This window comes from Dama dama, chromosome 29 (genome assembly GCF_033118175.1).
Source record: "Dama dama isolate Ldn47 chromosome 29, ASM3311817v1, whole genome shotgun sequence".
NCBI lineage: Eukaryota > Metazoa > Chordata > Mammalia > Artiodactyla > Cervidae > Dama > Dama dama.
The window spans coordinates 67823847-67837480 of NC_083709.1; positions in this window are offsets into that span (position 1 = coordinate 67823847).

Consider the following 13634-nt stretch of genomic DNA (forward strand, 5'->3'; position numbering starts at 1 on the left):
GGAGATGGTGAAGGCCAGGGGAGCCTGTCATGCTGCAGTCATAGGGTTGCAAAGAGTCAGCCAGACCGAGTGACTGAACAACAACCACCCAGGAACCAGGGTTAGCTTTCTTGACTGCAACTAGTGACTCATTAAATACTCAACTCAGATCTCTCAGGTGGGGGCTGCTGGCCCCTCAGATATTTGGCTCCAGGGCCATGCTCTGAGCTTACCATGACTGCTGAGAGATGCAGAGTGGACGTCCTCATGTTGCCTCAGCCTCACTCCTGAAGAAATCCCGGCAGGAAACCCACAGCGCTTCTCAGCACATGTACACACTCCCACATTTTCTCTCTTGTACACTTACACACGTATTCCCCCTCATGCATGCACACATCCACCCATGCTCAGATATGCATACCCCACACATGCGAGCTGACACACACATGCTCTCACACATATATACATATTCACATGCTCACATATGCACACACTTGTGTCACATGCACACATTCCCACACTCACAAATACACTTCTATTAAGCATTTCGTTAGTTTGCTTACGAACCCACAGTGAGGGTTTCGGGGTAGTAGGGAGGTGTCACTTGACAGAGGGCATAGTTCCCACTGTCTTGCAGTTCCTTCTCCCCACTTTCACCATCTTTCCCCACCTCTTCCCTCCATTTCTCCAGCAGTGGCCCACCCCAGAGTCAAATCCTTGTCTCTCTATTTTGCAGAAGCTTTCTGTCGTGTACCCTGGAGCTGGGGGCAGCCCATACCTCTGTCTCCGGATCTCCAGCCCCAGGTATTGACTTTCCCAGAGTTACTTGAATCATGTTTCTCTACCTGATTTCAAATATTGTTATGACTAGATGGGTTTAACAAAGTCTTTTAACAAAAGACTTTTGTCTAAAACTCTGTGCTTCTCCTTTTACACTAGCACAGTTCAGTGACAAACACTGTTTAAAGCCTCTCCTAGTGCCTGGCACCATGCCCAGCGTTGCCAACAGAGACAGCACTGCCCCTGAAGGAGCACCCAGTCTAATGGCAAAAACAATCAGCGGCAAGTCAAGGGTGCGATTAATGTCACCCCTGGAGGCGGAGGAATGACTTCCCTGCTGTGTGATGACCAAATTCCGGGTGAACAGAATTGGGAGGTCATCTTGGGCAGGAAGGACACGTGCACGAAAGTGGTGGAGGGAAGGAGCCCAGCTGACGACCTGTGAGGGTGGAGCTGAGGGTGCGGGAGCAGAGTGAGCAAGCAGGAGCCAGACTCACCGGGGTGGGCCTGTCGGCTGCGACTCTGTCCTGCCAACGATGGGCCCCGATCCACTTGTGAAAGCCATGGTTCGAAAGGGAGCCGGTATCTCTGATGTCTTCCCCAAAACTGTCTGAGCCATATGCCCATCTGTCCGTCACCAAGGCCTTGGAAAAGTGTTCAGTGTCCAACTGTCCTCCAAGAAACACACACATCAGAGACAACCCATGTCTGATTCCTGTCACCGTCATCGGTTTCGCCTGTACTTGAACCTCATCTAAATGGAATCATCCAATAGGGACTCTCTTATCTCTGGCTTCTTTAGCTCACTGTGTCTGTGAGATTCACCCCTGGGTAGAATCTTTTTAAAAACTTTGTTTCCAACACTGAGGATTGGGGTGTGAAACTTGAAGGAGCCCAGACTTAACACAACAGTTTTCTAATCACCCCACCACAGAAGCAGGGCTCTCATGAAAATTAGCTTTTATCCTCTTCCTTTAAAAGCTTACACAGAACATAAGCCTCAAGGACCACGATGTATAGCGAGCTGCCCCAGCCATACCGAGCAGCCAGAGTCTCACTGCAGTCCACGACTTAAGAGACTCTATTAAATTCAGGGTGGATTTTCTATGCCCAGTGGTTTTCCATTTTTGTCTTTTAATTTTGGCTCTAAGGACTTAATTTTAACAAAAGAGCCAAATTACCACCATGCTTTAAAATGAACTTGTTTAGGGAAGTTAAAAACAGGCTTTAGAATGTGGAGCTTTAATTAACTCTGGAAGATGGTAATTAAACAGCCCCTGTGCCCTGTCTCATGCTTTGCAAAAGCAGAGAGACCAACAACTTGGAGGTTCTCATTTCGGCGAAACACTGAGCCACCTAGAGAGCTTTAAAACGTCTCGTATCTCGGCTGTGCCCTCAGCCCAGTGCAGGGGATCTGGTGGTTGGGACCGAGACACCACAATGGTTTTTAAGCTCTCAGATTCCCATGTGCATCAGAAGCTGAGACTCTCTACTTCAGGCTGATTGACAGCTGTGGACAGTGATGGGGTGAGAGACAAAAAAGGGGAACGGGTGAGGCTGAGAGCCGAGGACAGGGCGTCACACAAAAGTACATCTCAGCTTAGGAAGGAACCGAGGGAACCTCAGCCAAGCCACAAGTCACCAAAGGACATTTGCAGCCTCTCAGGAGGAATTCTGTTATGGGGTGAACGGTGCTCCCCCAGATATTGAAGCCCTATTCCTAGTACTTCAGAATGTGACTCTAACTGCCTTTAAAAAAGGTAATAAGGTTAAAATGAGGCCACTAGAATGGTTCTTATAAAAAGAGGAAATTAGGACAGGCAAAATAGCAGAGCCACATGCATGGAGGGATGGCCCTGTGAAGTGGTAGCGAGAGAGCCACCATCTGTAAGCCAAGGAAAGAAGCCTCAGAAGAATCCAACCCTGCCAACACCCTGGTCTTGGACTTCCATCCTCCAGAACTGTGAGAAAATGAATTTCTGTTGTTTTAAGCCACCCAGTCTGTGGCATTTTGTTATGGCAGCTCAAACAGACTAACACATTCCACGTCAGCTCTTTGGCCATATGTGTAAAGAGTCTTACAAGGGTTATTCTCTGGCCCAGTATCTCTGCTTCAGGGACTCTACCCTATACGTTAATCAGGAATGACCTTAAAAAATTCTCGGCTGAGATGGCCATAGAATATTCTTTATAGTTGTAGTTATTGGCAATGTTTGACAGTGGGTGAATGAAGGAATAAATGATAGCAATCAGTTCAACTGAGCAAGATGTTATTAAGTTGCCAAGATTTTTAAAGTGGTATATTCAGCATGATCTCTCACCTATGTGAAAACTAATTGATCTTAATCTTGATCAAGGATCTCATCCTGAGGTCTCTTAACCCCATCCCAGGATGCTGGCTGTGTGTCTACTTTCTTTGGCCTCCAGCACCTAAGTTACCTACAGGTAGCACCCCCTCCTCACCACACATGGATCCCCAGGGAGTCTTCTAGCTTTCAAGCTTGTACCTCTCTGTGCCAAACCCATACACAGGTGTGTACATAGGAGAAATGCATTGAGCTGTAACTGCACTTTACTGCATATAAATTAGGCATCAGTTTTTAAAAGTGTTTTGAAATGCAAATGGAAAAATGCTGGAAGTTAATAGATACATACACGTGACTGATACAGAGTCTGTGGATCTGGGAAAGGCGGAGACAGGAGGCTCAGTTTCTCTTAAGTTGGAAGTGTGGAATCAGGGAAGGTTCTGCTGAGAGGTGGCTCCTGTGCTGAGACTTACAGGCTCAAAGAATGAATGGTGGAGATTGAGTGTCGCAGATATTCTCGTTCACAGGCTCAGAGGCCAGTGGGGGTGCGTTTGGGTGGGGAGGTGGGGGTGGGAAAGGATGAGGGATGTGACAGGTCACCAGAGAGAGTGGTCTGTTGTGCTGATTCCAGGAAGGCTGCTAGCATGGCAGGTCAAGTGATCTGCTTTGTCAGTGATCTCGGCCGGGGTGGGGGGTGCTGGGCAGCTGTACCAGCTGTGGGGTGCAGGGGAGAGTGGGGGGATGTGGAGGTGGAGGAAAGGGTCTAGATGATGTGGCTGAGCCCCCAAGTCACTGTACTTTGGGATACAAATGAGTGGGCCAGGCCCAGGCTGGAGGGCTAGGCTTTGTAGGTCTGTGAGTGTGGAGGGGAGGAGGGAACTGATTGGGAACTTAAACTTTGGGTACCAAAGAAGATAAACAGGGGAATGGGGTGAGAAGATCTCAGGAAAAGGTCTTGGGTTGTGGCCTTGAACCCAGACTGGGTCAGCTTCTTGGCTGATCTGTTTTCTCCTTGTTTGGTTTTTTTTTTTCTTTAATATTTATTTATTTTTGGCTGCACTGGGTCTTTCTTGCTACACATAGGCTTTTCCTTGTTGCAGCGAGCAGGGCCTACTCTTTGTCACAGTGCATGGGCTTCTCACTGTGGTGGCTTCTCTCGTTGCAGAGCACGGGCTCCAGGCTCAGGTTTCAGTAGTTGTGACTTGTGGGCTCGCTAGTTAAGGCACACAGGCTGGTTACCCCACGGCATGTAGCATCTTCCTGGACAGGGATCAAACCCATGACCCCTGCATTGACAGACAGATTCTTCACCACTGGATCACCAAAGCAGTCCCTCCTCCTCGTTTTATTTTGTAATGACCTTTTTGTCCCCTCAACCCTTACCTCAATTTACAGAGGACAATACTAAGGCCCAGGAAAGGCTAGAGAGTTGGCAAGCAAGGGGCATGCGGGTGGGTTAGGCAATGTGAGCCAAGCATGTAAGTGACCTGCTGGGGTCCTGGCCTTGGCCTGGGGCCAGCAAGCCCACTCAAGCTCACTTCAGAGCAACCTGGACCAGGAGGACCTCAGAAGAAACCCTGCCCCTGTCACCTAGGGAGGCCCCCAGCCAGTCATTTCAGGAACGTGAACCAAATAAGATGCAGAAATGTGCCTAGCCTATCTGTACAAGTTAGCAGCAGTTCCTTCTGAATTTCTGTTGGGTATTTTGCTTGGGTTTTTTGTTTTTGTATTTGTTTTAATTATCCAGATTAGTATTAGGTGAATTCCCATGATAAAAGGGTCCCCATTTTGTAAGACCAGGTATCAAAGTGGAAGTAAGCACATGCTGGGTTTGCCCACCAGCCAGTGTTTAGTGGACAGAGGACAGTGAGACCCCTCCAAACCCCACTCTCCATCTTGCCGTGAATTAATGTCTCCTCACCATGTAAACAACACGGACTTTGTAAATGCAACTCTTTCCTTAATGTTTTAGTACATTTGCTCTTGTAATGAGTTGAGACCCCAGTATCACTATTCCAATGCAAACTATCCCTCTTTTCCCAACAAGGCCACTCCCCAGTTTCTGGTGCTGGAGGGACTGGAGGGGCAAGTTTGGGATTGCTGGGTTGGGAGCTCTGGAAGGAAGACAGAAAAGAGAGAGTGCCGTAAGTGAAGACCTACCTGGGTCTGGGTGTATGCTCACAATTGTTAGATGAGGGTCTGCAGTGCAGAGGGGCTACCTCATCTCCCTCTATGCCTGTGCTTCTCCCAGTCCTTCCTCCCAGCACCCCTTCCTCCCACCTCTCTGTCCAGCAAAATCCTACCACATCCCGGGCGGGCTCAGTGAAGCCTGGCTGGACAAGCAGGCTGCAGAGAGCTCAGGCTTCAGGGCGGGAAGACCTCTCAGGATGACTGTGAAGATCTCACGCTCACAGCCACCGTCAGGGCCCCCTTGCTCCGGCATCAGTAGCTCGTCCTCTGTGATCTCCCAGCACTTGCACATTTGTACGCTTTGTTTCTGCCAATGAAGGAGATGTGGGTTCAGTCCCTGGGTCGGGAAGATCCCCTGGAGGAGAAAATGACAACCCACTCCAGTATTCTTGCCTGGGAAATCTCACGGACAGAGGAGCTTGGCAGGCTGCAAGCCAGGAGGTCACAAAGAGTCAGTCACGACTCAGCAACTAAACGACAACAATGCTTTGTTTGAGAAAAATAAGCACTGAAGTTGCAGGACTGAACACATTCTAATATCCATTTTTTGAAAAAAATGAAAATAAAACTACTGTTTATGTAGATATGAATGTAGAACATTTGGGAATGTATGCACATATATAAAGAGATATGTCTTTTTTAATATACTTTATTTTTTATTTTATTTATTTTTATTATTTTATTTATTTCTTTTATTTATTTATCTTTGGCTGTGCTGGGTCTTGCTGTGCATGAGTTTTCTCTAGTTGCAGCGATCGGAGGCTACTCTAGTTTTGGGACACGGGCGTCTCATTGCAGTGGCTTGTCTTGTTGTGGAACACAAGCTCTAGAGTATGCAGGCTTCAGTAGTTGCCGCACAGGGGCTTAGTTGCCCTGAGGCATGTGGGATCTTCCCCAACGAGGGATCAAACCCATGTCTCCCTCATTGGCAGGTGAGTTCTTAACCACTGGGCCACCAGGGAAGTCCAGAAATATGTCTTTATGTATTCATAGGAAGAAATCTGAAGGATGTATATTTCTAAACTATTTATCCTGCTTATTTCTAGGAAGTGGGTTTGGTTTCATATGAAGTATTATTTGAATTTATTATGAGCATGTATTAGGTTTTTAAGCCTTTAACTGATGTTTCTGAAGAAGAGACGTTTCCTGGGTGTGATGTGTCTTTTCCCCTGGCTGAATTTGCCTCTGTCCCCGACCTGCCAGCCCAGGCCAGGGCACAGTGCAAAGTGGGCAAGTGTTTGTTAAGCGAATCATGGAGAGTGCAAGGGGAGAGTGCACCCGCCTTGAGACAGGACATGATGTTATTGCATCACAGTGCCGGAAGCACTCATGAGTCCTCAGGAAATATTTGTTGAGTGAGTGAACGAATGAACAAGAATCCAGTCTGAGTGATCATAAATTCTGAGTTTATATTTCTGAATCAAGGGATTTTTTCAGTATTTTTATTTACTTATTTGGCTGTGCTGCATCTTAGCAGCGGCATCGGGATCTTTAGTTGTGGCATGTAAACTCTTAGTTGTGGCTTGTGGAATCTCACTCCCTGACCAGGAACCCAACCAGGCCTCCTGCGCTGGGACCATGGGTTCTTAGCCGCTAGACCGCCAAGGAAGACACCGGGACAAAGGTAGTAATTAAAAAATTAACACAGTGCTGTAGTGAAAAAGGGAATCTACTTCAATAGAACTAGAGATGGTTGCTTAAATGAATTATATATGCTCCCTTAAGGAAGTCAACTGCATTCATAATAGTTGGGGGAATTTCTAACAGGATGAAAAAGGCTGAGAATCTAACAGTAAGGCTTTTTAAAAGCATGACACAAAATGGGGTGACTGGGCCACCAGGGAAGGAATTAATGGTTTTGTAAAAAATGTGTTAATATCAGAAACCAAAGAGACAGTGAGAGAAAGGACCGACTGAAGAGGCCTTAGAAATGCGTTATCAACAGGTGCCCAATTTTTTTCATCATAAAGTAACAGAATTATACTTCAGAAATGTGAGAAAGAAAGAAGAAAAGGGTATCCTCACACCACACTAACGTATCCACTCTGTATTCATGCACTTCCTTCGGGCTATGTGAATGTGTGCACATTTACCAAACCTACATGTTACCTAGGGGACTGCTCACACCATTTCGTGTCATGCTTTTAAAAAAACTACTATTATATCCTCAGCCTTTTTCATCCTCTTAGAAATTCCCCAAACTATTATGAGTGCCGTTGACTTCATTAAGGGAGCATATATAATTTATTTAGGCAACCATCTGTTGTTATATTAGAGTCCCTTTTTTACTACAGCACTGTGTTAATTTTTTAATTACTAGCTTATCATTTTACTCTGGGATGCCATTCAAAGATGTTTCAGCACCTCAGATCCATGTCTCTGGGAGCCAAGGAGAGCTGGGCCATCTCAAAGTGAATGTGAAAGTGAAAGTCGCTCAGTCGTGTCCTACTCTTTGCGACCCCATGGACTGTACAGTCCATGGAATTCTTCAGGCCAGAATACTGGAGTGGGTAGCCTTTCCATTCTCTAGGGGATCTTCCCAACCCAGGGATCAAACCCAGGTCTCCCACATTATAGGCAGATTCTTTACCAGCTGAGCCACAGAGGAAGCCCGAGAATCTCCAGTGGATCTCTTGACCCAGGAATCGAACCAGGGTCTCCTGCATTACAAGTGGATTCTTTACAACTAAGTTATCAGGTCTCAAAGTGACCAGGCCACAAATTATTAGTTTACCAGTCCACACTAGATAAGGAGCTTCCATCAGAGAGTCAATCACTGCTTCCTTCCTGGAGAAAGTCTTGCTACGAAGAAAAGTCAGCAGAACTAAACAGTGAGCCTGGTGTCACAGTGGTGTACATTCCAGTGCAGATTCCTTACTCCTTCTTGGACGTTTAACCAAGAATTCAGAGCAGTGCTGCTCTGAGGTCACATCTTGAATAGTACTTGTCTAGACAGTTTCAGTGAGCACGAGTGGAGTCTATGGGAAATCCACTTGGGTGGATCCGTGCTTGGGTTTGGAAGGAGAGTAATAACCTCCCTGCCCCCGAGCCGGAGTTGTGTCGCGGCCCTCCTGGGGAGCCACGCACGAGGGTGCCCCGTCCCGCACTGCTGCTCCCACGCTCGTGGGAGTCCGCGTCGTGTCCCTGCGGGGTGCGCTGGTACACACAGGTCACCTGCACACGGCCGCACACACGCATGCACAGCCGGGGCCGCCCCTGGGGAGAGAAGCCAGGGAAGCGCGGTCTGAAGGGCCCCCGTGGCAGCTGTGCCCTTGACACATTTCACAGGACCCTCAGGATAGCCTTAAGGACGGCACTTTCCCAGTTGAATTTTGATTATTCTTAGGGAAAAAAAAAAGGATTTTTAGGATTTGAAGCTGAAGAGTGATATAGTCAGGTTTGCATTGTAGAAGCAGCAACTGTTCTGTGGAGAATAGACTAGAGGGGGTGAGACCAAAGTGGGGATTCTAGCGGGAAGGTGAGAACTAGACTGGTAGGCTCCCCTCCTTCTCCCAGGGTCTGGCCGCAGCTTCTTCACGGCAGGAGTGTACTCCAAGAGTCCTGGCCTGTGGGCTTGGTCTGGTGACTTATTCTGGTCCGCGGATGGAATGGGGCAGGAGTGACTGGATACCAGTTCTGAGACTTGACCTTAATTAGGAGACTTCACATGTTTCTACCTGCTCGTCCCCAGGAGAAGGATGTGCCCGGCTAGCCTGTGATCCTGAGGGATGAGACGCATGCAGCACACCCTCCCCTCCTGCTCGTGCATTCACGGGTCAGTCCCGCTGAGGTCCGTGGAGGTGCAGAGCCATGAGAAAGAACTCCCCGTTACTGCAGGCCACAGAGGTCCCCGGCTGTTTGTCAGGCAGCAGGGCTGCAGCAGCAATAACTGATACAGGGAGGACGGGAGGATGTGAACCAAGCCAGGGAGTGCCCAGGCAAGCAGATGGCACTGGTGGTCCACAGGGTGTGTGGGTGAGACTGGTGGAGCAGCTCTGAGCGCTTGGAGATTGGCTGAGGTTTCTGGGCGGCTGGAGGTGCAGCCTGTGCTGAAGGGCGTGGGGAAGGACAGAAGTGAGCTCCTGCGTTAGACCTAGGTCAGCAGCTCTCTCTCCTCGCCCTGACTCTATTTCTTTGTTTCTGAAGGAGTCCGGGGCCTGTCTGTGAGGAAAACCCCTTGGGGGCTAAACCCCTGAGTGGGATCACCTGCATCCCTGCCACCACACTCAGTGATACTCTGCCTCTGTCAGAACCCCTCCTCCACTACAGACTCGGAACAAGCCCTGACTTGGACAGGGGGTGAATTAGTCTTCCAGCCATGGGAGCCACTCAAGGGAGGCCCTGCGATTTCCCAAGGCTTCCTGCTGAGAATGCAGTCTGTTCTCACTACTTTCATTTTCTTAAAATACCTGCCTTTGCATCAGTGAAACTGCCCAAAATGTTCACTTCTTTATTTCCAGCGAGACAAGTGGAGCTCAATTTTCACTGGATATTTATTTTCAATTACGTGATAACAATCCTGTTTTGTGCAAAAATAATCTTGTCCAAAGACCAAACGGTTTATCCCACCCAAGAAGCAAGGAGGCAGCGGCAGGGAGACCCATCAGCCCGTTTTCCGTGCGGTGCAGGGGTGTCCCTTGCGGGGCACCTCTCACCTCGTGGGCCACAGGGCACCCGTGGCCTGGTCTGCCTGCTGGTTCCCTGCACTGCAGCGGCCTTTTTCTGCCTTGAACTGAGAAGGAAGTACCTCCTGACGACTGCCAGGTATGGGAAAAGCGACGGTGCTGAGAAGGCCCTGAACAGGGGCCGGGGACCCGAGTCCCAGACCAGCCGTGTGTCCCCGAGCGGGCCTGCCTGCCTCCCGAGGACATGTGCGCCTTGGAGCACTCCTGAGTGGTCCGGTCACCCCGCTGACCTCCGCCACTGCCCAGTCAGGCCTTGAAACCAGGTCTGAAGAAGCCCTGATGCGGTTCACTTGGCTGCAAAGGCAGGACACCCAGCCAGGCCCATCCCTCGCCACACCTTCTGATACCCGATGTTGTGTGTGCAAGATACTTCGAGTCGCTTTTCTTGCTCGCCACTCTTTGGTCCATCTCACAGAGGTCTTCACTGAGTCACGTAGGCCTGCAAGCCTCATTACTTTATGGTGACGTGATACTCTTTACTTCCGCTTTCACTTCTCTACTGTTGCGATTCTGGGTAAAACCCCTCTCTACCGATTCAGCTGCCGAGAACATCTCCCAAACATCTCCCACCGATGTCTTCCTTCTTCCTAATGCTGTATTTTCATTATGAATCCCAAAATAGATGCAGTTATAATTGTGCACTGAGAAAGACTCTTAAGTTCATATATTCCTTATTGAACTTGAACATGATCAGATTTATCAAGAACAGCAAAATGCACAGTCCAGAAACCTTTTCCCCTCACCGAGGCAGATCAGCTGAGTTCCAGCTCTGGGCAGGCGGTGGTGGAGCCCTGTGGCCCCTACTGGCCTCCTGACCTCCACTCCCCACCCCACATCCTCCCTCGGGGACCTCAGGGAGGCCTGAGGAACAATTTGGGAGAAATATGAGGAAGCCACGACAACACGTGCAAGCCTGTTTTTAAACAACCAACTATGCCCTTGAGGAAGGAGATCAGTGTTTGTGTGTAGGGGTGTGTAGGGGTAGGGGGTGGATAATGTGGTTGACATATTAAGTAATGTGAATTATTTGTTCTATAAATATTTATTTATGTGGAAAGATGTTTATAAATATTTGTATGAAAAGAGTACATATTGTTAAGTGAAAATGAAATGAAAATGAAAATGTGACAATACATATGATCCCATTATTGGGGGAAAAAAGAAAAACTGCCTTTCTGCCCCGCCTCCTATTGTTACTTACATAGAGAGAAATGAGGATTAAGGTGATCCAAACAAAAAGCTGATGTTAATTTTTCTGTCCAGTATTTCCAATATTTGGTGCTTCAGGAAAGGATGATACAAGAAACCAAGGAGGAAAAAAAAAAACCCTTGAAAGCTCTTGTTGTTCAGTCGCTCAGTTCTGTCCGACTCTGCAACCCCCTGGGCTGCAGCATTCCAGGCTTCCCTGTCCTTCACTGCCTCCTGGAGCTTGCTCAAACTCATGTCCATCGAGTTAGTGATGCTATCCAACCATCTTGTCCTCTGTCACCCCCTTCTCTTCTTGCCGTCAATCTTTCTCAGCATCAGAATCTTTTCCAGTGAGTCGGCTCTTCACATCAGGTGGCCAAAGTTTTGGCGCTCTAGGTCTATGAAATTCACCACCCACCCCAAAAGCCTGAAACTCAGGAGGCCTTTGGACATCAACTTCATGCCATCAGCAGTAGATAGAAGGAATACTGATCAGAAAAGCCAGCTTTTCCCTCCTCCATCCTCCCCTAAGACTAGCTAAAGCTCCCCCAGGCTGGTGGAGGAAGATGAATGGAGGGTAAGCATGAAAATGTAATGCTGGAGGGCTGCTGAGAAGGAGCCAAGTCCCTGATCCCTCACTCAGAGACTTGGCCTGGAGGTGGGGGTGATAATAGCCCCCATGAGCCAAGGATCTGACAGCAGAGAGGACTGAGCCTGGCCGCGCTGCTGGGGTTGGACACCTGCCTAGGATGGGCATACCCACTGGGACAGCGGGAGAGGCCGACGGGAGAGCCAAAGACCTCCAGTGTGCCTCGGCGGGTACCAGGCTCTTTGCCAGGCCCCACAGCGGGCTCTGCTGTCCCTCTGCTTTTCCGGGCCTGGCCGGCACTCCCCAGAGCTCAGACAGTCCTGCCACTGGGGGGCCAGGTTGGGAACGGCAGTAGGGCTCCATCCTGGAGTCCCCTGTATATTCACTGGTGTACGGTTCCCCTACCGCCCTGCTCGCTGACAGATGAGGAGACAGAGGCTCAGAGTGGTTACATGGTTTGTCCAGGTCACAGAGTGGAATTCAGACCATGGTCTGACTTCTTGTCAGTATCAACTGGCTTCAGCCCCACATTCTCTTCTCAACTAAGTGGAGACAAACAGATCCTAAGTGACGGTGCCAGGGCCCCCAGACCAGACTGGACAGGAATTGGGAGAGAAGAATCCGTGGAGCCACCATATCTCTTAGGCACAGTTTGCTGTATTCAAATTAGACGGTGCAATCTCCGTGAATAAAATTACCATTCCCAAATGGATCACGCCCAATTTAAATATATAAGAGACCATTAACGGGCCAGGCTGTCTATTAGAATTTTGCACCAGCGTCATTTGTGGTGTGGTTTTGCTGGTACACAAGGGGCACTGTGGATATCACAAGCATGAGGCACCCTCGGCCTTGGGCTGGCTGGGTGCTGAGGCTGGGTGCTGAGGGTCAGAGTCATCCAAGGGGCTCCGACCCACTCTCCTGAGGGTTGGAGAGCTTTCCTCTGTCCGAGAACATCAGATACCCTTCCCTGGCCCCAGCCACCCTCCCCACTACCCAGCTGAGTGACCTTGACAAGCACTGCTGATGGATTTCCCTGAGAGAACGCACTGGTCATAGCAAACACCCTCTTCCACAAGAGAAGACTCTACACATGGACATCACCAGATGGTCAACACCGAAATCAGACTGATTATATTCTTTGCAGCCAAAGATGGAGAAGCTCTATACAGTCAGCAAAAACAAGACCAGGAGTTGACTGTGGCTCAGATCATGAACTCCTTATTGCCAAATTCAGACTTAAACTGAAGAAAGTAGGGAAAACCACTAGACCATTCAGGTATGACCTAAATCAAATCCCTTATGACTATACAGTGGAAGTGAGAAATAGATTTAAGGGACTAGATCTGACAGACAGAGTGCCTGATGAACTATGGACGGAGGTTTGTGACATTGTACAGGAGACAGGGATCAAGACCATCCCCAAGAAAAAGAAATGCAAAAAAAGCAAAATGGCTGACTGAGGAGGCCTTACAAATAGCTGTGAAAAGAAGAGAAGTGAAAAGCAAAGGATAAAAGGGAAGATATACCCATTTGAATGCAGAGTTCCAAAGAATAGCCAGGAGAGATAAGAAAGCCTTCCTCAGTGATCAATGCAAAGAAATAGAGGAAAACAACAGAATGGGGAAGACTAGAGATCTCTTCAAGAAAATTAGAGATATCAAGGGAATATATCAGGCAAAGATGGGTTCGATAAAGGACAGAAATGGTATGGACCTAACAGAAGCAGAAGATATTAAGAAGAGGTGGCAAGAATACACAGAAGAACTGTACAAAAAAGATCTTCACGAGCCAGATAATCACCATGGTGTGATCACTCACCTAGAGCCAGACATCCTGGAATGTGAAGTCAAGTGGGCCTTAGAAAGCATCACTACGAACAAAGTTAGTGGATGTGATGGAATTCCAGTTGAGCTA